General features: G+C 34.4%; 1 pseudogene; it reads right to left on the bottom strand.

Moving 5' to 3' along the window:
* Nucleotides 1-21,080: 21,080 nt before the first annotated feature.
* On the bottom strand, nt 21,081-24,523 carry LOC120201321 (annotated as a pseudogene).
* Between the last annotated feature and the right edge of the window lie 2,649 nt (nt 24,524-27,172).

Below are 27,172 nucleotides of genomic sequence, written 5' to 3'. Positions count from 1 at the left end.
GACTGCTTAATACCAACCACATGTAATTATGTAAGTAATCACCTCCCTGATTGGGGGAAATCTTTATAATTTCTCTTTCTATCTCCCTCAATGTGGACTTTAATAAGCAACGAAATGTAAATTCATTTCATTATCCACTGCGGGTCTTAAAAGATAAGAAATTTGATATTATTTATATGAAAGTTTAAGTTTTGATCTGAATTCTTATGAAAAGCAACAAAAATATACTTTAAGATCTTGGGAATCCCTTATTGTTTCATCACCATTTGGGATTAACGAATCCTGCATTTGTTTAATCTACAGTGGTTCTTTTTAAAAGGCAATTATCTCTTGGGACTTGAGACAGTGATCAACTATTTTTTTTTTGTCTGGGGCTTAGATCCAGAGTAATGGGGTTTCTTTTTTTTTTCCAGTGAAATGTAGCACTTAAATTTGCAGGAACATGAATGAAAATTTCTTCTTCTTTTGTGTTGCTCTGATATGGCACAGCAGGACACATTGGTAGACTGACAGGACATGATGTACGAGCCCTACAACACTGACAAATGAAGACAAAGAGCTTTGTGGTAGGGCATGGCAGCATCAATTATGAGATCTTGATGCTAATTCGAAGGAGATGTCAACTTCTGGCCAACAAAACTACAACGTACTGCTGGATCCCTCTCCTTGAGCAGATTTGAATTTTGGAAAACTGAAAAACAGTTGTACTCAATCCAATTTATTCGTACAATCATTTTGAAAAGTAGACATTTGTAACTCATTTTGTAAAGAGTGATTGTCAACTAGAGATCTGCACGTACATGGCACTTTACAGCAGAACTGCTATTTCATACTTAAATGAGTAAATCTTTAAGTAAGAACATAAGTTCAAATTTTGATTTTAAAATTATAAATGGAATAAATCGAATTAAAAGAGGCGTCCTATACATTGATATGTAGGTGAAAACCCTATGAGGGTGGATTGGAATCTGGCATCCAAAGATCTCCCAGTTATAGCAATTCTTTAAGAGGGTGGGACCTAAAGTTAGATGACTAGACGTAATGGGTGACCTCCTTTACTAAAGCTATAATCAAAGAAGCTTTATGATATTCCCCTGTGTTATTCAAAAGTTCCAAAAATTAAAAAAATAAGAGAAAATTGCCTCAGTGACCAAAAATGTCTTATAATATACGATTTTAACCAACTTTTTTTGGATTTACCAAAATGACCAACAAAATCGCAACGCGATCCCCAGAATCGCAAATCAATTTCCAAAATCGCAACGCGATTCTTGACAATCGCAATGCGATAGTACAAATTCGCATTGCGATTTTCCAGAATCGCAACGCGAATATGAAAATCGCAACGCGAACACATAAATCGCAACGCGTATCCGTAAATCGCAACGTGTATCCGTAAATCGCAACGCGTATCCGTAAATCGCAATGCGTATCCGTATATCGCAACGCGTATCCGTAAATCGCAACGACAATACGTAAAATCGCAACGTGTATCTGTAAATCGCAACGCGATTTTTAAAGCGCCATTATAATCGCTACGCGTATTTTATTTTCAAATTACAAAAACGAATATTAAGACAAAATCCCGTAATCGCAACTCATAACCTAAAACCTAAAATCACAACTCAGTCCCATCTCCATCTCTCACTCTCTACGGCGAAATCCGTCCCCATCTCCGAAGATTTCCGTCCCCATCTCCGGCGAAATCCCTCACAACCATTCACGGTCAGAAATCTCTCACAATATTCAGAAATGGAAAATCAACCTCCGAGGGTTAGTTTTTTTAATTATTTTTATTTTGAAATTTTTGCATTATTGTAGGTTTTTCATATTGAAACTGATGATAAGTTTGCTGGTCATTTCAATAATAGATTAACCATTTCACTTAGATTTCATTTCGCGTTACGATTCTCTCGTTGCGATTTTCATTTCGCGTTGCTATTCTCTCGTTGCGATTTTCAAGTTAGTATTTGTCTTTGTCTTTGTTCTGTCTTTTGGTTGAAGTAATGCAATCCATTCAAGTTTCAATTTGCAGAAGAGTCGCAACGAGATAAATGAAAATCGCAACGTGAAAATGACTATCTGCAACGAGAAAAATGAAAATCGCAACGAGAGAATCGCAACGCGAAATGAAAATCGCAACGAGAGAATCGCAACGCGAAACCAAAATCGCATTGCGATTTTCATTTCGCGTTGCGATTTTCATTTCGCGTTGCGATTCTCTCGTTGCGATTTTCATTTCTCTCGTTGCGACAGTCATTCTCTCGTTGCGATTTCATTTCAACCAAAAGACAAAATAGTGTTGCAAATTTTAGTTTCAAGAATAAACTACTACTTTTTATGTTTATTGTTTTTGGTATATCTTCACAGTGTAGTTTTTGGTATATCTAACTTGGTATGTTTATTGTTTTTGTAGAAATTTTTTTCGGCTTCATTGACATTAAGGAATAAAGTTAGCCTAGCCACTACAATTGCTTCGAAGCTTTCACCTGCACAAAGACAATTGTTTGAGGAAACCTGCTTCGGGCCATGGCTGAGAGTACAGCATCCGGGTGGAGATGCTAATTTGACCCATTTGTGGCTTCAGACCATGACATCAAATCTACCCGACAGTATACAACGTGGTGAGGAAGAGATATGGTTTCATTTTCCACCAGCGTATACTTGTTTTGGGCGGAAGGAGTTCTGCTTAATCACTGGTCTACGATTCGGACACGATGATGTAGGCCGGTACACTCGTCATATCGCCCGCCCATCATGGTTATCCCGGGTTTTTCCGGATGAGTCAATGGAGAAGCCGAACCTACACGTCGACGACCTGAAGAAATTGTTTAATAAGAAAACTGGTTTCACTCGGATGGATGACGTCGATGTTGTCCGAGTATGCCTTCTACTACTTATGTATGCCGGCTTTTTAGGCAGAGAGGCCAGACAACCTATTCCTCGGGAGCTAATAATATTGGTAGAGGACCTGAATGCATGGAATCTGTTTCCGTGGGGTTCATATATATGGAAAGCTACCTGGACTAAGTTGTCTACTGCCTTTGATGACCGCAAAAGTTTGCGTGGCGATGGGTCGAAATACACTTTGTCAGGCTTTGTTTGGGCCTTTAAGGTAAGAATTTCTATATAATGTTTCTAAAATTATAATTAATTATTTAACAATTACTAATTTTGTTATTATATTGTTTGTAGATTTGGATATTCGAGGCTTTCCCCAGCATACGTACATATGCAATAAAAACGTCAAATGATATTCCCAGGGCTATTTCCTGGAAGAGAAAAAATCTGTTGGATTGGGAAGACTTAATACCATATGCGACAATAAATAATGTAAGTTAACACAAATACTTTCATATAATATATAAACAAGTTATTAATAGTAGACGTTTAACTTTGTTTGAGTTTTTATATTGTTAGGAGGCTAACATTCCATTACAAAGACTGACACCCACGGAGGAAGAGCTTGCCACTGATTGGTGGCAAGCTAGTCAGAGTTTTTTTGATGGCACGGATGATGAGCAGCATCCACTTCCTCCAATTCGAGAGCCATCACCTCACCCAGAGCCATCACCCGATCGACCCGACTATACACCTCTAGAACGAGAGCCATCACCTATCCCGTCACATCATCGAGCCTCTTCTCCACCATCACCTCATGATAGGCGACCGGTAAAGAGGCCACGACATTTATCTCCTTGTTCTCCACCTCCACGGGATGAGTTACGTGATGAGGTCAATGCCTTGCGTGAGGAGATCGGTACTCTACGCGATAACGATGGTGCATGGCGTGTGGAGGTGTCAACTTTATGTGGTGAGGTTGCCGCTCTACGTGAGATGATAGTATCGTTGCAGAATGAGGTTCATACTCTACGCAACGAGGTAAGTTTAAGATTTTCCATATTTAACTTAATGATAAATTTACTCGTAATTTCACTTAGATTAGCCATTTCACTTAGATTGCTTAGTAAATTTATTCGGTTGCTGCCAATTCTGCTAAACTGTGTATTCTTTAACACTGTGAAATAGTATTTGTCTTTGTTTTGTCTTTTGGTTGAAAGTAAATTTGTTCGGTTGCTGCCAATTCTGCTAAACTGTGTATTCTTTAACACTGTGAAATAGTATTTGTCTTTGTTTTGTCTTTTGGTTGAAAGTAAATTTGGTCGGTTGCTGCCAATTCTGCTAAACTAATACCCTGAAGTCAGTATTTGTCTTTGTTTTGTCTATTGGTTGAAGTAATGCAATCCATTCAAGTTTCAATTTGCAGAAGAAGAAATAGTTTACTTTCGCAACACGAAACTTAAAATCGCAACGAGAGAATCGCAACGCGAAATGAAAATCGCAACGACAGAATCGCAACGCGAAACCAAAATCGCAACGACAAAATCGCAACGCGAAACCAAAATCGCATTGCGATTTTCATTTCGCGTTGCGATTTTCATTTCGCATTGCGATTCTGTCGTTGCGATTTTCATTTCACGTTGCGATTTTGGTTTCGCGTTGCAATTTTGGTTTCTCGTTGCGATTCTCATTTCGCGTTGTGATTTTAAGTTTCGTGTTGCGAAAGTAAACTATTTCTTCTTCTGCAAATTGAAACTTGAATGGATTGCATTACTTCAACCAATAGACAAAACAAAGACAAATACTAACTTCAGGGTATTAGTTTGAAACATATTTTTCTTTGTTATCTGATGCATTTTGTGAACTATGATAGAATAATGACTTGGGTGAATACAATGCAAGTTTGAAACATATTTGTCTTTGTTTTCACTGTTTAAATATCATGTCTGTTTATTTACTGATTTTTGTATTTAATTATTTAGCGGCCCGATAGAGTGGATGCTTTACGTCGGGTTATGCTTGCACGACGGAGTTCACGCATCAGACAGCGTGCACGTGCTATTAAGTCTCCGTACACCCCAATAGTGCGAAGACACCGCAAGAAGAAGCCCGACTCGCCTGTCATCCCTCAAGAGTCCACTCCTATCGTTGAAGAGGCCCCCCCTATCATTCCTCGAGAGTCCCCTCCCACCGTTCAAGAGGCCACTGTCATCATTGAAGAGGTCCCTCCCACCATTCAAGAGCCCGATTCACATGGCGTCATATGTAGGCTTCTTGAGAAACCCTCTGACGTGCCGGACATGATGGATTCAAGTTGGCTCTCGTATGAGTTACCGGCCAGTACCATACCGGTATCTGAAGAGGAGAGGAAACAACTACCGGACACAATTCTGGATAACACCCTTTGGGCTAAGACCGCAGTTGATTTTTATCTACATGAGCGGAGCCAGGGGTGTTTCACTGACATATGCAAGCTCACCGATGATATCTATTTGTTGCTTGATCGGTCTTGGTGGGGCGTATTATTAGGGGTCGAAGACAATGGCTATTTCGATGGGGGGGGTAAGTCTTATATTTTTCTTATATTTCAATTTGATTAATTTTTTTTAAATTTATGTAAGTCACTAATATATATGTCTTTTTTTGTAAAACAGCATATCGATGCGTGGGTGACACGTCTTCTAATAATAAGAATGTAACACCCCCAACCCATACCCGACCCGGATATGAGTCAGAGATACTACATTGACTTTTAAAAAAAAAAACAACTCTTAATAACTAATAGTAAAATATTGGGACTTGTATTAAGAAAATACAATAATATACATACTGTAATATAAGTTTACAAAAATATTCAGAGCATACACAACTTAACTCTTTAATTACATGCCAACTGCTATTTACATAACAAAATAACCTACTGATAAGTTGCTTCTGATCTGATGGTTGCAGGAGTAATACTGTCAAGCTGCTTCACCTGTCTCTTCTATTTTCCTCGGATCCTACGTGTGAAACACTCACACGCTAAGTCATCGACTTAGTGAGGCAACAATAATAAGGCAATGTAATGTAATGAAAATGTCAGGATCATATGAGATGAGATGCAAACATGTAACTAATCAATGTAGTATACTTCATCAATATCCATACCTGTAAGCGTATGACTGTAACATTCATTATTCAGTATTAATAAGTTTATTGGCCCATGATAGCATATTGAGAACCTAAGGTATTTGAGTAATGTGAGGTTGTGCACTATGCTGTCACCACAGCTCGTATAAATGCACCGAAGTGCCCGTAGAATTGCACCGAAGTGCCCGTAGAATTGCACCGAAGTGCCCGTAGAATTATGTCCATAAGGACCACGTAGAATTCTTTAAGAATCATATACATATACTATGGATCAAGTATGTGTCTTTCAAGACTTCACACAGGTTCCAAAGGATATACATATGTCCTAAAGAACCGAGTATACCCTCTACCCTTGGCATGCCAACTATACCTATAGTTCTCATCTACATAACATGGGCTTATACATTTCCCGTAGTTCATATCGCGTAGACATAGTATTTCCATACCTTTAACACATAGGCATATCATTTACATACCTTTATCACATAGTGCATAGAACTTTTCTGCATATTCATGTCATGTAATACATATAATATGAATTCATGTCATGTAATACATTTAATACAAATTCATGTCATGTATCATAATATGAAATGTAATCATATGTCAAAATATGGAATCTAGACTTATCACAAGTCTAGAACTGAATATACTACTATATTCATGCTATGCATATGCACTCACCTATACTTCTTTGCCTTTTCCTCGATCGATTCTTCTTGTAAATTGTTCCCGAACTCGAGTAGGCTCGGTATCTACATAAACATAATTTTTAAGATGATCATCAGATGTCTATGTCTTGCAATTAAGCTTTAATAGCTTACTAATTTAAAGAATTTATAGCTTAGTCTTGTTTTCTTTTCTTTCTTCTTCTTTTTCTCATGGGGGAATCGGTTCCCCCCCTGGGGGTATCGATTCCCCTCAAGCAATCTGGAATTTCATATACGATGAGGGGGTATCGGTTCCCCCCTGGGGGTACCGATTCCCCTCTAGCATTCTGGAAATCATATTCGTTGAAGGGGTATCGGTTCCCCTTGAATGGGTACCGATTCCCCTAACCCAGAATTCTTAATTTGAGCTCGGAAATCATCCCATTTCAGCTCAAATATACATGTTTCAATCCCTTTACTACTCTTAGCTCTCATACACTTACTTAAACTAATTATTATCCGTTAAATACCTCTAAAACCTAGAAATCTAATTCTCCATGTAGAATTTAAGAATCCAACCCAATTTTCAATATGTTCTAATTTGAATTCTATTACTTCATACTTCTTATTTAGCTTATTGACAAGTCAAAAATCTGATTCAAACATCAAAAACTCATCCATATCAAAATTTCATCTAAAAACTCATTTTCCAAATCCTTCTCTAAATCACTTATCTTGTTGTTTTAATGTCATATAAGCTTTCCTTTAGCTTATATAACATCCAAGCTTTCATTTCCAATCTTAAAAATCAAAGAAACTACCAAGGTTCAGATTCTTACCTTTAATTGCAAGCCACACGCTGAGAGAAGGAAGAGAAGAAATAAGGAAGAATGAAGAAGAAATGGGAGGTTCTGGAACCTAAAATAACACGTGGGTCTCATATACCCCATAACATTTTATTTTAATTAAAAATTCCTTGCAAATGACCATTTGGTCCTCACCTTAATCTCATATTTACCAACCTTTATTTTTAAACTATATAATTGTTCTACTTTAATCACCAAATGTTGAAACTTTGCAAATTAATCACTAACCCGGCATGGAGGATGTTACAAAGAAAACTTAAGAAAAATAAAAATATACGATATACAATTATGCCGACGTCTTTTAACGCCGTTCACTTGAAGAATGCACGAGATGAATCATTTGATTTGGGCAATGGACAAGCTAAACTTTATCCTGCATGGTGGGAGGTCGATAAGGTTAGTATTTATTTTAGATTGAGTTTAAAGGTTTTATGAAATAAGTGCGCAAATGAATGAATTATTACTTATGATTGCAGGTGTTTATCCCTGTTTTGGAACGTAAACATTGGATTCTCGTCGAGCTTCAGCTCCCATCCCTTAAGACAATAGTGTATGACAGCATGATAAATTACATATCATTGGCTGATTTAAGAGATATTATTAAGGGATGGAGCTCTCATTTGGCTAAATTCTTGGATGCGATCAATTATTGGACTCGTTCTGGAAACAAGAAGCTCAATATTACAGTTATTAGAGACGAGACCGCGCCACAACAAACGGGAGGAGCCAGAGGAGATTGTGGTCCTCTCGTATGCTTGGCGTTGGAGCGTTTGACGACGGGAAGCACCAAGTATCTACCTCCCACCGATAGAGATAGAGCTGCAGTAGGCTTGTGGTTTCGGCATTATATGGCTAAATCGATATATACGAGACGCTGCCTACCTGCATCCGCGTTATAAAAATGTCTATAAACAATTGGTAAGTTTATAGACTTTTGGTTTGAAAATGTTTGGTTAAGTACCTAGAATAGAATAATTTGCTGTTTGTAGGTTTTAGATGTGTAGAAAGTGTTGTTTGAGCAAATGTTTGGTTTCTGCAGGTTAATCTCAGAAGTGAACTGCGTGAAAATGATGTATGGCTGCAAAAGTTGATTCAATAGTTTAATTGATTGTTTTTTTATTGTTTAATTGATTTGTAAAAGTTGATTCAATAGTAGATGATTTGAAATAAGAATTATTGCTTATTTTTTGATTGTTTAATTGATTTGTAAAAGATGATTTGTAAAAGTTGATTTGTGTAATTGATGCGAACATAATTCTTATTTGTGCTTGTTTAATTGATTGAAATGTAATGGTTGATTTTGTTGATTTCAATATGCATTATGTTGAAATGAAAATCGCAATGCGAAATGAAAATCGCAACGAGAGAATCGCAATGCGATTTTCATTTCGCATTGTGATTTTCATTTCCGCATTGCGATTCTCTCGTTGCGATTTTCATTTCGCATTGCGATTTTCATTTCGCATTGCGATTCTCTCGTTGCGATTTTCATTTCACATTGCGATTTTCATTTTCGCATTGCGATTCTCTCGTTGCGATTTTCATTTCGTATTGCGATTTTCATTTCCGCATTGCGATTTTCTTGTTGGGATTTTCATTTCGCATTGCGATTCTCTCATTGCGATTGTAATTTCCGTGTTGCGATAGTCAAATGCATGCCTAATAAGTGATAACAACTGAATAACAAGAGTTGGTTAAGTCAAAATTGTTGGCCTGAGTCATTAATTCAACTGAAAATGTTAAAAGTTCACACATAAAATCCACATAATACAACGTTTGCATTTAAAAATCACCTAAGTTAACAGTCCCAAAAGGTGAAGCCAATTGTGATTGGGATTTTAAAGATGATTGCCTTTTGCTTGACACCATATGAGCTTTGGATTTTGATGAGGATCCATATTTTGGTAGAGGAAAAGATGATTTTGATGGCACTGGTGATCCACATGTCAACCTTGTATGACCACTTTCCTTGCACCGACTACATGTCGATCTCTTCTTCTCTTCACCCTTAGACGGTATACGATCGTGACTTTTTGGTCGGCCAGGTAGCCTTCTGTCCATGGCTGGTGGCAAAATTGTTTGTAAGTCATCTGGTATGTCCCACTCAGAAGGATGTGGAATAGGGTAGACAATCTCGGCATAAGTCTGTCGATAAACTTCTGTAGTGTAGCAATCCATTGCGTATGCGCTTGAATCATCTTGGTTTAAATGAAGAGCAACTTTTATAACATGGCCACACGGATAACCAGATGTTTGCCATTTCATACAACTACACGTCTTTGCATTTAGATCGACTAGCCCATTTAAGTTATTATCCAGTACTTGAAACAAAGTGTTTGAACATGGTTCAACTCTCCATGACGTTGACTGTAACATCCCGAAAGCCGGGTCAGTGACTAAAATGTAAATTTTGGGAAATTTAGTGCTCAATTTTGAAATAAGTTAAAAGTTTTGGGATTTAAGTAAAGAATTTTGATGATGGATTAAATAGCATAGATGGATAATTAAAGGGGCAATTTAGTCTTTTCAGCTTAAAGAATATTTTGTATTTTCTTTAAATATAAGTGATACACGTGGGTTTTGGGAGAGTTCTGGAAGCCTTCTTCTTACTCTCTCCTTCTTCTTCTCGTAGCTTCAACTTAAGGTAAGTTTGATTTTTAACTGTTAATTTCTGGAATTTATAAGTTGGTTTTGAATCTTTGGGTATTAAATAAGCTTAAGGAAAGCTTATATAGGATTTAAACAATAAGATAAAGGAATTATGAAGGAATTTACAATATGAGTTTTAAGATGGAATTTTGATAGGGTATGGTTGTTGAAGTTTTATGGATGAATTTGACTTGTCATCAATCTAATTAAGAAGTATGAGGTGTTAGAATTGGAATTAGAACACATTGAAAATTTGGTATGATTTTTGAATCTCGTATGGAATATAGGATTTTGAGGTTTAAGATGAAATAAATGAATATAGATTGGTTTAAGTATGTGTACTAGAGTTAAGAATGAAAAGGAGATGATATATGAAGTGTTTGAGAGGAAATGAAGTAATTTTCGGGTTGAAAATATGATTTCTGGGCAAGGGGAATCGGTACCCATTCAAGGGGAACCGATACCCCTTCAAACGAACAAGAATTTCCAGTATGTCATAGGGGAACCGATACCCCCATGGGGGGGAACCGATTCCCCCTAAAGGAAAATTGGGAATATGGATTTAATAAGTTCATTTAAATTGATAGTATCCAATTACAAGGTGTAGGTATCTATTGATTGTCTCGAAATATACATTTATGTAGATTCTACGCATAAAGAAATTCCGGAACGTTGGCAAGTAAGATCGATCAAGGGAAAGATAAGAGATTTGAATTGGCTAGTGAGGCCAGGTGAGTGCATATTAGTTAGTTATGGTGCTAAATGGAAACAAGACTTGCGACAAGTCTATTTCCTATGTTAGAATGCATGAATATATGATTATACGTATATGAATGACATGAATTGTATGTATGCATGATATATGTGTTGATATGCTTTTGAATGTAATGTTATGAGAAGTATGTGCTATATAATGTATATATATACATATGTGAAACTGAACTATGTGACTGCATGAGAAAGATATGAGCCATATGATATGATATAGGTGAACATGAGAAAGCAAAGTATGAGATATAAACTATGTGGTCATAGTAAAATATAATTATATTATTATATGATAAGTAAAATAAGCTGGATAATATTGATCTATAGGATGAAGTGAGAATAGTACACTAACTAGGGGATTTGAACATAAATGATAAGATGAACGTATAAGATAAGCTAGATGGGAAAGATTCATAGGTTTAAATAAAACTATAACACATGGGTTGTATGATAGAAATTATGAGGTTATATGAGAAGATTATAGGAGTTATATGAAATTGAATTAAGTAAACATATTAGATTATATATAGAGAAATAATAGAAGTGAGATATGTTTATAAGTCTGCCCTAGATGAATACGAAATATAAGAGTGCTATATGATTTATATTAGGATGATCTTGAGGATATATATATATAGGTAGATATGAAATGAAATGAAATGAGTTATATGAATACACAATTATGTGATGAAATGGTGAATTACCTGAACATGTGAATATATATATATATATATATATATATATATATATATATATATATATATATATATATATATATATATATATATATATATATATATATATGTCTAAGAGAAGACATAAGATTAAGATATAAGCAATGTGACTATAAGTATATGTGCTTTAAGTGATATGACTTATAAGTATTTCTATTATAATGTTACATGATATGTTATGTATGTTAAAGGAATTATGTGATGGTATAAGAATTGATAGGAAATATATATGTGAAAACAAGTATATGTTACGAGACAAAACTTATGATTATAAGCTACGTGAAAGTGTTCATATATGTTATATGAAATATATGATCATAGGTGAACAAGATATGATGAGCATGTGAATTATATGGAAATGATCTACGTGTAAGTGAACTACGTGACTATGTGATCATATGAAAAGAAGCTATGTGATAAGTGATATGTGAAAGTGAATTACAAGTTTATATGAATATTTGAAATGAAATAAATGATAATGCCCATGTTATGTGTCATGAGAGCTAGGGGTATAGTTGGCATGCCAAGAGTCGAGGGTCTACGCGGTTCTTAGGGACATATGTATATTCTTTGGAACATGTGTGAAGTCTGGAAAGACACATACTTGATCCCTAGCATATGTATATGATTCTTAAAGAATTCTATGTGGTCCTTATGGACATTATTACATGGCACTACGGTGCAAGTCTACGCGGTTCTTAGGGACATATGTATATTCTTTGGAACATGTATGAAATCTGGAAAGACACATACTTGATCCCTAGCATATGTATATGATTCTTAAAGAATTCTATGTGGTCCTTAGGGACATCATTATATGGCACTACGGTGCAATTCTACGGGGAACTTCGGTGCATTTATACGAGCTGTGGTGACAGCATAGTGCACAACCTCTATAGACTCACATATAGATAGTTCTCACATATGTACATGGGCTAATCCAGAGATATGAACAAATATAAGTTAGTGGTATGATAAATGCTATAGAAATGATATGATGTTGTGTGTATAGTGTTTGATTGAAAAAGTATGTGATTATATGATAACCTGTGAATGATGAATTATGTGTATGTATGTATTTACTGCAATTAATCTGATATGATTTTATACGATATGAAAAATGCCTGGAATTGCTATAACATGATAGAACAGAACATGCATGTATCAATATATGTTTTAAAGTGCATTATAAGTGGTTATGCCTCACTAAGTCTTCGACTTAGCGTGTGATTGTTTCACACGTAGGTTTCGAGAAGAGTAAGGAGGGATGCGGAGCAAGACAGGTCAGTTTTCCTTACCAAAAGATCAGATCAGAAATATTTGACAAAGTATGTATTTGGTTATGTATAAAGTGTTGGCATGTAATAAGTCCTTAAGTACGAGCACTCTGATAAAGTCTTTATTTTGATTTAATAAAGTTTTAAATTTCCCGGGATTTTTCTTAAGAGTCAAGGTTTGAAAAGTTAATGTGACACTTCGGACTCGTATCCGGGTCGGATACGGGTTGGGGGTGTTACATTTAATGGTATCAGAGCTATGGTTTAGCCGATTATCGGCATAAACCGAAGTCCAAAATGTCATAAAAGGTGTACATGCCAACATAGATTAAAAAATTTCTGATCTGATAGTGTAAGGAATACGTTGTCTTGCTAATAAAATAAGAATAGTTTAATACAGTAGAAATCCGATCGTGATAATTTCGAAGTAAGTGAAAGGTGATATTCCTGATTGTGACAGCTATTCACTTGCCCTGGCCAGGCAGGATGAAGAGCGGACACCTCAGGAACTGCCTAGTAAGATTAAAAGTTGATTTCATAAAGCTGAAATCATATCTGAATAATGATAGAAAATTTTCATCGTTTGGAATTGGAAAAACGATGTAGAGTAGTTTTGCTATTATGTGAATAAGATAGAAGATGGTGAACGGGTGTCACCATAAGAATGTTAAAAAGATCTAATGACGTGATGATTACGTATAGAAAAATTCAAGGATAAGTGCATCAGTGACAAGCGTATAAGATGTATATGTCAGAGCTTATGAGTTCGAAATGAAGGAATAACATTGTGTATAAGCCAGAGCGTTTATATGATAAGGGTTTGCAGTTAAGACGGAAAAGTTAGCGTTAGCTAACAAGAATATGCGATGGGAATGTACTGGAATTATAAGATTATAAGATATTGTCAGGATATGATAACTAGATCTGCAATGGATCTGGATATAGTTGCATATTTGGATCATAGTAATGTGGTATAGTAAAGGAAAAGGAAGTAAGAATTTGTATATTTAAGTAAAGCTGAGGATTGATAAGAAGAGTTTGAGAATGTGTATATCGATGATCAGATTATAAGACACAGGAAGTCAGAATGTTGAGTTTGAGCAAAAGAAATTTCAGGATATATAAGAATAGAGGTGAAATTGATAAGTTGAGTAAGTGAATTTTAAGATAATTTCGATTTGAATGGATGTATGTGTTTAGTTGATTAGGGTTTGTACCCTAGATTGAACATATGTTATTGACTAGTTGTCAGAGTAAAGGTGATAGAGTTATAAGACTGAAGGAAAAGACAAAGTGGAGTTAATTGATTATGATGTGAATTTGAATATGATTGTATATTCTGAGCAGATAACTATGATGTAGAAACTGAGATAAGTATTTGCATGGAACCTTCAGGAAGGAAAATACAAGTATAAGAAATGATAAAGAATGAAGTTATGTATAAGAAATGGGTTATTAAAGTAATGAGGATGCAATGAAGATTGGTACATAAAGATGAGTATAAGTAATAAGACAAGAGTATGTGAACATGAAAGGAAATATATGATTAATGTATAAGGAATAAGGAATAAAGAAATGAAAGGGATTGAGTTAAAGGATCATATACGATAAATATGGAAGTACAGAGGACAATTTTGATATGGAAATAAGACCAGTGTGCAAGGTGATGTGAAAATATTGTTTGACTCCTTAAAATATATGTTTAATCACATTGAAGAAGATTTAAAGTTGAGTTTTGGTCAAATGATGACGACATACAAGTTTGGTATGGTTATAAGGTAATTAGAGAGTTATGAAGAAATAGATGGATTTATGATATAGAGATGGATGTTACTGTCAATGTGATGAGTGACATTATATGGAATTTTAGAAAGGTCAAAGGAAAAATGCATAGTCGAATGAGAGAAAAGACAACAATGGATTGGTATTACTGGTTATTGTTTATATGATAAGCAACAGAAGATGAATGTATAAACGAAAAAGATAGTTGGAAAACTTAAGGATTGAAAAGTAAGTTTCCGATGATGACAAGAAAGAATAAGTCAGGGAAGCAACATAAGAATATTGGAAGATATGTTCTTACTAAGATGTTCAGTGAAAATTCGAGGGCGAATTTTCTTATAAGGAGGGGAGATTTGTAACATCCCGAAAGCGGGGTCAGTGACTAAAATGTAAATTTTGGGGAATTTAGTGCTCAATTTTGAAATAAGTTAAAAGTTTTGGGATTTAAGTAAAGAATTTTGATGATGGATTAAATAGCATAGATGGATAATTAAAGGGGCAATTTAGTCTTTTCAGCTTAAAGAATATTTTGTATTTTCTTTAAATATAAGTGATACACGTGGGTTTTGGGAGAGTTCTGGAAGCCTTCTTCTTACTCTCTTCTTCTTCTTCTCGTAGCTTCAACTTAAGGTAAGTTTGATTTTTAACTGTTAATTTCTGGAATTTATAAGTTGGTTTTGAATCTTTGGGTATTAAATAAGCTTAAGGAAAGCTTATATAGGATTTAAACAATAAGATAAAGGAATTATGAAGGAATTTACAATATGAGTTTTAAGATGGAATTTTGATAGGGTATGGTTGTTGAAGTTTTATGGATGAATTTGACTTGTCATCAATCTAATTAAGAAGTATGAGGTGTTAGAATTGGAATTAGAACACATTGAAATTTTGGTATGATTTTTGAATCTCGTATGGAATATAGGATTTTGAGGTTTAAGATGAAATAAATGAATATAGATTGGTTTAAGTATGTGTACTAGAGTTAAGAATGAAAAGGAGATGATATATGAAGTGTTTGAGAGGAAATGAAGTAATTTTCGGGTTGAAAATATGATTTCTGGGCAAGGGGAATCGGTACCCATTCAAGGGGAACCGATACCCCTTCAACGAACAAGAATTTCCAGTATGTCATAGGGGAACCGATACCCCCATGGGGGGGAACCGATTCCCCTAAAGGAAAATTGGGAATATGGATTTAATAAGTTCATTTAAATTGATAGTATCCAATTACAAGGTGTAGGTATCTATTGATTGTCTCGAAATGTACATTTATGTAGATTCTACGCATAAAGAAATTCCGAAACGTTTGGCAAGTAAGATCGATCAAGGGAAAGATAAGAGATTTGAATTGGCTAGTGAGGCCAGGTGAGTGCATATTAGTTAGTTTATGGTGCTAAATGGAAACAAGACTTGCGACAAGTCTATTTCCTATGTTAGAATGCATGAATATATGATTATACGTATATGAATGACATGAATTGTATGTATGCATGAATATATGTGTTGATATGCTTTTGAATGTAATGTTATGAGAAGTATGTGCTATATAATGTATATATATATACATATGTGAAACTGAACTATGTGACTGCATGAGAAAGATATGAGCCATATGATATGATATAGGTGAACATGAGAAAGCAAAGTATGAGATATAAACTATGTGGTCATAGTAAAATATAATTATATTATTATATGATAAGTAAAATAAGCTGGATAATATTGATCTATAGGATGAAGTGAGAATAGTACACTAACTAGGGGATTTGAACATAAATGATAAGATGAACGTATAAGATAAGCTAGATGGGAAAGATTCATAGGTTTAAATAAAACTATAACACATGGGTTGTATGATAGAAATTTATGAGGTTATATGAGAAGATTATAGGAGTTATATGAAATTGAATTAAGTAAACATATTAGATTATATATAGAGAAATAATAGAAGTGAGATATGTTTATAAGTCTGCCCTAGATGAATACGAAATATAAGAGTGCTATATGATTTATATTAGGATGATCTTGAGGATATATATATATAGGTAGATATGAAATGAAATGAAATGAGTTATATGAATACACAATTATGTGATGAAATGGTGAATTACCTGAACATGTGAATATATATATATATATATATGTCTAAGAGAAGACATAAGATTAAGATATAAGCAATGTGACTATAAGTATATGTGCTTTAAGTGATATGACTTATAAGTATTTCTATTATAATGTTACATGATATGTTATGTATGTTAAAGGAATTATGTGATGGTATAAGAATTGATAGGAAATATATATGTGAAAACAAGTATATGTTACGAGACAAAACTTATGATTATAAGCTACGTGAAAGTGTTCCTATCTGTTATATGAAATATATGATCATAGGTGAACAAGATATGATGAGCATGTGAATTATATGGAAATGATCTACGTGTAAGTGAACTACGTGACTATGTGATCATATGAAAAGAAGCTATGTGATAAGTGATATGTGAAAGTGAATTACAAGTTTATATGAATATTTGAAATGAAATAAATGATAACGCCCATGTTATGTGTCATGAGAGCTAGGGGTATAGTTGGCATGCCAAGAGTCGAGGGTCTACGCGGTTCTTAGGGACATATGTATATTCTTTGGAACATGTGTGAAGTCTGGAAAGACACATACTTGATCCCTAGCATATGTATATGATTCTTAAAGAATTCTATGTGGTCCTTATGGACATTATTACATGGCACTACGGTGCAAGTCTACGCGGTTCTTAGGGACATATGTATATTCTTTGGAACATGTGTGAAGTCTGGAAAGACACATACTTGATCCCTAGCATATGTATATGATTCTTAAAGAATTCTATGTGGTCCTTAGGGACATCATTATATGGCACTACGGTGCAATTCTACGGGGCACTTCGGTGCATTTATACGAGCTGTGGTGACAGCATAGTGCACAACCTCTATAGACTCACATATCGATAGTTCTCACATATGTACATGGGCTAATCCAGAGATATGAACAAATATAAGTTAGTGGTATGATAAATGCTATAGAAATGATATGATGTTGTGTGTATAGTGTTTGATTGAAAAAGTATGTGATTATATGATAACCTGTGAATGATGAATTATGTGTATGTATGTATTTACTGCGATTAATCTGATATGATTTTATACGATATGAAAAATGCCTGGAATTGCTATAACATGATAGAACATAACATGCATGTATCAATATATGTTTTAAAGTGCATTATAAGTGGTTATGCCTCACTAAGTCTTCGACTTAGCGTGTGATTGTTTCACACGTAGGTTTCGAGAAGAGTAAGGAGGGATGCGGAGCAAGACAGGTCAGTTTTCCTTACCAAAAGATCAGATCAGAAATATTTGACAAAGTATGTATTTGGTTATGTATAAAGTGTTGGCATGTAATAAGTCCTTAAGTACGAGCACTCTGATATAGTCTTTATTTTGATTTAATAAAGTTTTAAATTTCCCGGGATTTTTCTTAAGAGTCAAGGTTTGAAAAGTTAATGTAACACTTCGGACTCGTATCCGGGTCGGATACGGGTTGGGGGTGTTACATTGACTTCACAACACGTTTCGTTATCTTTTTTTCAGTACATGGTGTAACACGATGTTCCAAGGTATCGACCTTTCAAATGTGCTCCGTCAACTATAATAACTGGGCGCATGCAAGTAATAAACGAACGAATCTACCAAATAATATACACAAGAAATATAATCATTTAAATGTGAAATGCATGTAACTAACAAAAATGAGTCAACAAAATTATATTGATTTACTAACCGTAGCACCAATGGCGATAAACAGCAACTCAAAGTGTCCATCTCTATCTGTTTTGATATGAGTTACCGACCCAGGATTTTTCAGCTTTAAATTGTGACAATAAGCCGGCAGTTGGGCAAACGATGCTTCTGGCGACCCCCTCAACAATTCCAAGGCATAACATTTGGCTCTCCAAGCTTGAGAATATGATATACTAATCTTGAACCGAGCATTCATGTCAGTCATAATTTCATGTCCCCGATATACCCTGCCATTCAAAACATTAACTCAGCCAGAAAACCACCCAACATCTTTTTGTTTGTCTGTCTATGGTGAGGAAAAACTTGGGTTCTTGAACATGTATGTTTATCAATAAAAGTCCTAACTTGAAACATTTCGCAATCTTTTATTCTCTTTGCAATCATACGCCACGTACAGTTTTGTCAATCATACACCTTGTTCGAAACGATCTTGCTTGATTTGTTAACTTTTAGTTGATAGCCATCTTCCACACATTTCGTATACAAAGCTATCTTCAAGTCTTCCTTTGTATCAAACAATCATCTTTCTTGATACGAATAACTTTTGTGTAACAATCAACTGCTTTCTTTACCAACTCTTCTTCCGGTATCTGAAGTAATTCTGGCATATTCCAGTTATACGCCCGTGGCATTTTCTTTTCTTCGGGGACTTTTTCTTCTTCAGGATTATATGAATTACAGAATGGATGTTCAACATGTTCATTCACAGTCGTAACTTCCTCCTCATTATCATCAACAATACATTCTTCGGCAACGGCTGTTTCATCATCAAAATTCGGGTATTGACCAATATCAAAATCATTACACGCAGGGTCTGTTTCTTCTTCTGAAACATCATCAAAATCCGTGTATTGACCAATATCAAAGTCCGGATATTGACCAAGACCAAATTTCGAATACTGACTAGTACTCACAATTTTTCTGTTGGCTCATCATCGTCTAACTGGTCAATACGAAAACCGGAATTTGGTGCTGAAAGTTGATTGGGATTTGGATTAGAGAAAGGTTGTGGGTTTTGAGAAAAACTTAGTTGATTACTACCCGCTACTGACCCAACAATACTACTTCTAGGTTCAACAACATACAATGTAACATCATCTTGTGAAACACTAATGTAAGCAATGAATCGTTCAACATCTTCATTGTCGGTTAACAAATAAACTTTATCATTTCTCTGATAAGATAGCCTAAATCCACTTAGGGGCTCTAAATTCAATTTATTTGAAACACGTAGCATTAGAGTTTCATAAGTTAACTTTTGTAAAGACAATTTTAGTTGAAGATTCATGGGTAAAGGCATATATTGTAAAACACCATGAACATTATCCCATGACCCTCCAATACACAAATCTATCCAAACATGATCAACATTAGATGATTTCATGGTTGTAAATTAATTTACTAAACAGACGAGCTGCGAAACTAAAACCTGTTGCCGGATTGGGAAGGATGTCGTTGGATATAGGAACGGATGTCGCCGGAGAGAGTGATAGATGGAGATGGAATGAGTTGCGATTTAGGGATTTAGTTTATGATTTGCTGCTGTTGCGTACTTATATACCCAAAATTTCAGTGTTGTGATTTACAGATTCTCGTTGCGATTTATGGATTATCGTTGCGATTTACAGATTCTCGTTGCGATTTACGGATTATCGTTGCGATTTACGGATACGCGTTGCGATATACGGATACGCATTGCGATTTACGGATACGCGTTGCGATTTACTGATACGCGTTGCTATTTACGGATACACGTTGCGGTTTACGGATACGCGTTGCGATTTATGTGTTCGCGTTGCGATTTTTATATTCGCGTTGCGATTCTTGAAAATCGCAATGCGAATTTGTACTATCGCATTGCGATTTTCAAGAATCGCGTTGCGATTTTGGAAACTGATTTGCGATTCTGGGGATCGCGTTGCGATTTTTATTTCGCGTTGCGATTTTGTTGGTCATTTTGGCAAATCCAAAAAAAGTTGGTTAAAATCGTATATTATAAGGCATTTTTGGTCACTGAGGCGATTTTCTCAAAATATAAATACAAAGACACATGGTTTTAGTGAATTATGTTGGAATGATTGTTTAGGTCATTAAAGTTTTAAATGTTACTAAATGATTATTAGAAATTTTAAACAATTACAAATTAATCATTGAATTTATCAAAATGATAAAATAATTACTAAATTTATGAAATATTAGAAAATGATGATTGAACTTATTAAATATAATTTATTAATATCACAATAACTATTTTATATCTTTTAAATTTTCAATAATTAAAATAATTATTTGAAGATAAATTAATGAACCTGAGCATACTTTATCCTAAATCTATACAATGTCTTACAAGAAACACGACTCATACATACATATATATATATATATATATATATATATGAACATAGGACGGTTAAAAGAGCTGGATCGACGTAACCAATAAATACCATTTTGAATACATATATTTTTTATATGATAATCTAGGCAAATCTTATTATACAAAAAATTAATATGAATTAAACAAAATGATATAAATATTTTAAAATAAGTTGAAATGAACTAATATTACATTCCAGATGAAAGAGCCAATATATGATTGTCTCGTTCTCGAGCAGTTGCTGAAAGCTGGAATACAAATGCATTAAGAATAGCACCAGCAGCCTATGCCATACAGCTACTCGTGCCTTGAGAATACTTACTGTCGACAATATCAGCGCATCTTGTAGAACTGAACTCTCGAAACCACACAACGTCTACCGTTCAACGAATATTTCACCATTATATCGACGTCTCTCAGGTTCTTCTTGTTTGGTGCAACAGTCATGCTCCCAACTATTGCCTCCCCTTCGCAAATGGTTAGCACATCCTCTAGGTAAAGGACTGTTTGCTTCCAATGTGTAGCTCTCGATTTCGGCCTGTATTTTGTTTTTATTCGAAAAAATCGATCTTAGTTTTTTTTAGAAAAATCGGAAACATGGACATGAGACTTGAGCAGACGCATTATTGTATTGTTGAGTTAAAGGTGATACATAGAATGAAATGGAAATGCAGAAGAAAGTAAAAGATGTAAACCTGTGGAGAAGCCCATCAATTTGTGGCACTTGGTAAATGATACATCGAAGTATGCAACGAAAGCATGGATATAATCATCACGTTGTGCAACGAGCTTAAAAGATGCAGTGAAAGAAGCATCACCAGGAGCCATTTTGGAGATATCCATTGTCTGAACACAGCAGATGAGTTCCAAAGACAATAAGTGGGAGATATGCATAGGTGACACTTCTGCTATTTATTCTCACCTTGAGAAGGTGGCTATTTGTCACAATTTGATTCTGGTCAACTGTGTCCACAAGAGGTTCCATCATAGCTTGCTTTTGATGCAACTCATGTCAAACCCGTAAACATTATTCCAAACTGTAACGAGGTTATGTCATGGACAGATGTGTAATATAAGAATATGATAACTAAATTCCAAGGAACCACGGTAGAAAAACTGATTGAAGCACATAACTACTTATGAACTTGAATACAAAGAATGATATCAAAGGATCAGTCTACAATGCTCACATTCAATCTTGTCATCTTTATAATCTGCATCCTCAATTGCTGTCAAGTAAAGAGAAGCCTTATCAGGTAGCACAACACCATCATTGACCTGGCACAGGAACAGAATAAGAAAACTGAATGAAAAAAAACAAATGCAGCATATGGGGAACCAACAAAATCTTGCTTTCAAGAGCAAAGCAATAAACTTAAGGGCAACTCGGCCACCACATAAAACTACAAGCACAATATTACTCAATAGACAATGAAACAAGGGTCTAGTTAAACTCTCAATCGATTAACAGTTATATCTGGAACCTAATCCCTCATTTACAAGCCTCGTTGTGCAAATCATTGCATCCAACAGAGAACGTAAGCAATCATGTTAAAGATTTTAGACAAAGTGCCTCAAACCAAATGAAAAAAAAAACAAGTGGAGTGTTGGAAATGTCAAGAAAACATGGATATTGACCATGCATCATGCAGTTTGTTGTATTAAATTTTTAGATCAGTTGCACAAGAGTAAAGTGGGCATAAATATCATAGGGAAACAACCTATAGAAGGTAACCTTCTTTCATTTTCAGTTGACAATAACCGAAGCCATACCTAACACATACAGCTCCATAAATGTGCCATAGATAGCATACATTATGCTCACTTTTTTGGCCTGTATATGCAAGCATGTAATCCAAGTTGCATGTCAGTTTTACACAACATGCACGCAAATGAATCATCAAGGAACTTTTGATTACATAAAATAAACACAAAAGTACATCTCTATATCAGAAACCATAAAACATATGAAGGAGACTTTAGAAGTACCAATAGAAACAGCAACTTACGAGCCATTTATCACGAGCATATAACACCGTATTCAACATGTTCTCAAACAACAAAAAGTAACCCATCCACTCTGATATAATTATGTCTACTTTGGCAACAGGAAGCTCAATCTCTTCAATCTTTCCCTTCAAAACTGTAACAACTGTAACATAAAATAATCCTCGCGTAAACAGTGGGATGAAATAGAGAAATCAGTATGACAAGACACAACAGATTTTAGTAAAACCCACCATCAGACAAGCCATTTGTTTCAACAATTTGTTTAGCCATGTCTGCCATCTGAGAGCACTCAACCTAGGAATGGGAAAATATTAACCACAGTAAGCAAACTTGGGATGGAGACTAAGAATGAAATAAATGTAGGTCAGAGAGATATTAAAAGATATATCGAAAATACATATACATATAAAACACAGAAACACATACTGCATAAACATGTGCAGCCCCTGCCTTCGCACAAAACAAGGACAAAATTCCAGTTCCAGCTCCCACATCTAGAACTACTTTGTTCTGGAATAGAAACTTATTCCGATAAATAACGTTTTGATATGTCTTAGTTCGCACTCCATCCTTCAGCATTTCCTGAAACACAGGGACTGTCATCAGAAAGTAAGCATGACATAAATTCGTGGTCAGTTCAAATAAAATGAACAATTACAGCTGAATCTTCATTTACAGACGTTCACCATCCCATATATCAAAAGGCAATTGTACCAAAGCAAAACTATTCTATAAATAACTGAAAATAACCAAGCAAGACAAAGAGCGGCATTGAATAGTCCAAGTCCAGCACACTTACTTCATGAATTCCTGCATACGAAAAAAATGAAGAAAACAAATCAAAATAAACTTCAAAGAACGTATTATCTGAACATAAAATAATAAGAAGCCCCAATATACACGTGCTACATCTCTAAATTTATTGAACATATAAGATGTAATAGGAATAACTAGAACTTCATTAGCTTAGATATAACCAAACTATTGAGCTGAACAAGCTCTTATTTTGCGAAGATAGAAACTTTCTTCCCTCACGCGAAGCTTCCTCACAGGCCAAGTTAAAGCCAACACTAAAAAAAATCCTCATTCTTCCATAGTTTTCTAATCAACAAGACAAACATCCAAGCTTTAATGAATCTTAAACAAAATAAAAGGAATAACATACCGAAATGAGAGTACGAGTCGAAGTAGTAATCAGCACTGGTTTATCATCAATATCTACAAAGGTGACTTCGGGCTCTCCCATGGATACATCTTCAGTAGCTTTATCAACGGCGAGGACTGATTCATCGAGATTGGAGCTGTCGGCAGCGACTGCATCGTCGTCGGCGTCTTGGAAACGAATCTTGGTTCCTTCGAATTGGCTCGAAGAGTTGGTGGAGGTTTGACCCGTGTTGCTTCCTTTGCGGCGACCCATTTTCTTAGTGACGGTGATTTAGGGTGTAGCGGAGGAGAGTGGGAGAAGGTTTAGGGTTTTTGAGAGGGCTTTTCTGCTTTGTATTGGGGAAAAAAGGTGGGGTCCACTTATGGGCTATCGCAATTTGCTTTGCGTTTAAAAAATTATTGGTTGGCCGCTTGTCGGTAGATTTTTATAGGGACGAAAGTTGTTAATTTTCCAAAAGAAAAAAGGTTAATTTACCAAAAAATTCAAACTACTATGAATTTTTAAATTAGTCCTAAAATTTTAAATTCTTCCTTTCAAGCTTTCATAAGTATATTGTAATGTTGTATTAATTATGTTATGCCATTTGCTAAATGCACTAGTTTTACCATTAAATGCATCTAAAATCTTACATGTGTTCATCAATTAAGTTTTTATTTTTTTTTTGCATCAAAATTTTAAAATATTAGTATTGCATGGACACCATTCTTCCATTTATTTATCAATTAATTTAAAACCACGTATGTTTATCACAAACAAATTAGATCTAATACGCCAAAAAAGACATCAATAGCAATAAAATTCAAGGATGTTATCAAATCAAATTATGTTAAATTTAAGTTATTCATACAATAAGTACACATGTCTTGCCGTCTGGCTCAGTTGGTAGAGCACAAGGCTTTTAACCTTGTGAATCGTGGATCGAGTCCCTGAGGGCAATTTATAACGGAGGTCTTCAACGGAAGTTGTTCTCAAGCTGGTGTTGGGGGCAGCCTACTATCCTACCTCCCTTACCCTTTTACATATGAGAATAGAGTCAGCTAATTTTTTTATACAATAAGCACACGTATTCTCGTTTTAATATACATATTTTAAATATATTTGAAGACATTTAACACCCAAAGAATAGTGAATGGAAAAACTTGATTAACACGTTACTAGTATTTTTTAGGGTTCAATTCGAATGGGTACTTTTGGTATGAGTTGGAAATGAAAATAAATTATTCTACCTTATTATCAAAATTAGTTTTTTATTTTTTATTTTTAGTCTTTGTTAAAAATTGTAATTTCTTAATATTTCTTTTGATCATGTTAGACACTAATAAATTTATCTTACCATTCTCTATCATTTTTATTGATTTAAATTCTCTTGAAACTCCTTTTAAAACTCATTAAAGTAAACACAAAAAATCTACCATTTTGTTTTTGGTGTTTATTCAAAAAATTTAAACAATGAAGAGTATTTTTTCGATAAAATAAACTCATACATCAAAATTAGTCTCACCGAATGATCGTAAAATGAGATCAAAGCATTAGAAACTTAGACATTTGGATGGATTTTCACTAATTTTAAACGGATTTTGTGAAAATCAATCTAAATATAATAAAAATGACTGAAATACAAATGTTTGATATTAATATTGTCACGAATGATGACTAATGACAAGTGATAATTGATCAACAACGAAAACTATAATAATTTACTATTTTCTCCAATAAATTAATCTTTTTTATCACATTAGTATAATTTAATGATCCAATATCGTAATTGATACGCAAACTAAAATTAAACTCAGGTATAGAGAGAGAAATGTATAAAAATTAAGCAACGTAGAAAGGTATCTTAGCAAAAGTAAGAGTTTAAAAAGTGAGAGAGGTGGTTAGGGATGGGCATTGGTCGGGTTAGGTCGGATTTTTGGTTCATCTGATTGATCTGACTAAAACAAGATTTCATCCAAATCGAACCCGAAATATAACTTAAAAGTCCGACCCGAAATAATAAAAAGAAATGTTGTTTTTATTCAATAAAAATAATGACTTATTTGAAAAAATAATATACAGATATTATTATAATTATTCCTAAATATATAAGGTAAAATTATGTATTTTTAGGTCGGATCGGATCGGATATTTTTACCCTAAAGCCGATCCCAATCCGACACAAACACCACATTTAAAAAACCGACGACTCGAATTCATTTTTTTTTAAAACCTAACCCGGTTAAATCGGATCTGATCGAAACCCGTCAGATTCGAGTTTTATGCCCATTCTAGGTGATCAAGAATAACGTCATATCTAATATTTATAACTCATTATGAGATTTGATTAATTATTGTTCAGAAGCTGATATTCACATTTAATTATTCATAACATTATAACTTGAATTTTTATTTATAAATTTACTGTTTTATTTTGTTAAAATAACCGATAATCAAAGATAATCTTATATATTTAAATAATAATATTGAATGAATCAAATATTAATGGATGGAAAGGTGATGAATCATATTTAGGAGGATTATGGGTTAGGTCGGACTAAATTATACATGGTTCATTTGAATTCGATTTTAGTATAACACTTCTTCTCTTACCATTCAACAAGATTCTTAAAGTAAAAATTTACACTCAATCATACTTGACTTTTAACTCAAATATATATATCTCACCCGACTCTAATATATAATTATATTTTATCATGTAAAAAGGGATCTAATTAAAAAATATATAAATAGATGAGTATTATAGTAATTGTCCTTAATATAAAGATGAATTATATATTATTCTTGGATCAAATCGGATATTTTTCACCCCAAATTTAGATCCAATTCGATTTGATCTTATAATTAAAAAAGGATCAGCTCAATCTGACCCGAACCTCTAAACATATTAATATTATAAAAAAAAACTTTACGCCAAAAAATGGGGTCAAATACCCATCTATAATCGTATTCTAACCCATTCTTTAGTTGCTAATTGGTTGTTGATGAAGTTTGGACCTTGCAAGCAGCATATTTGTTTCGATTTTTAAGCCTGCTTTGTTCAGGCTGGTCATTAGCCCACTGATCCCAAAAGCCGGGTGTTCTTCCCAA

The sequence above is a fragment of the Hibiscus syriacus genome, unplaced genomic scaffold (genome assembly GCF_006381635.1).
Source record: "Hibiscus syriacus cultivar Baekdansim isolate YM2019G1 unplaced genomic scaffold, ASM638163v2 tig00007179_pilon, whole genome shotgun sequence".
Classification (NCBI taxonomy): Eukaryota; Viridiplantae; Streptophyta; class Magnoliopsida; order Malvales; family Malvaceae; genus Hibiscus; species Hibiscus syriacus.
The sequence above is the reverse complement of the archived record's forward strand: the minus strand, read 5'-3'. Positions and strand labels throughout refer to the sequence as shown.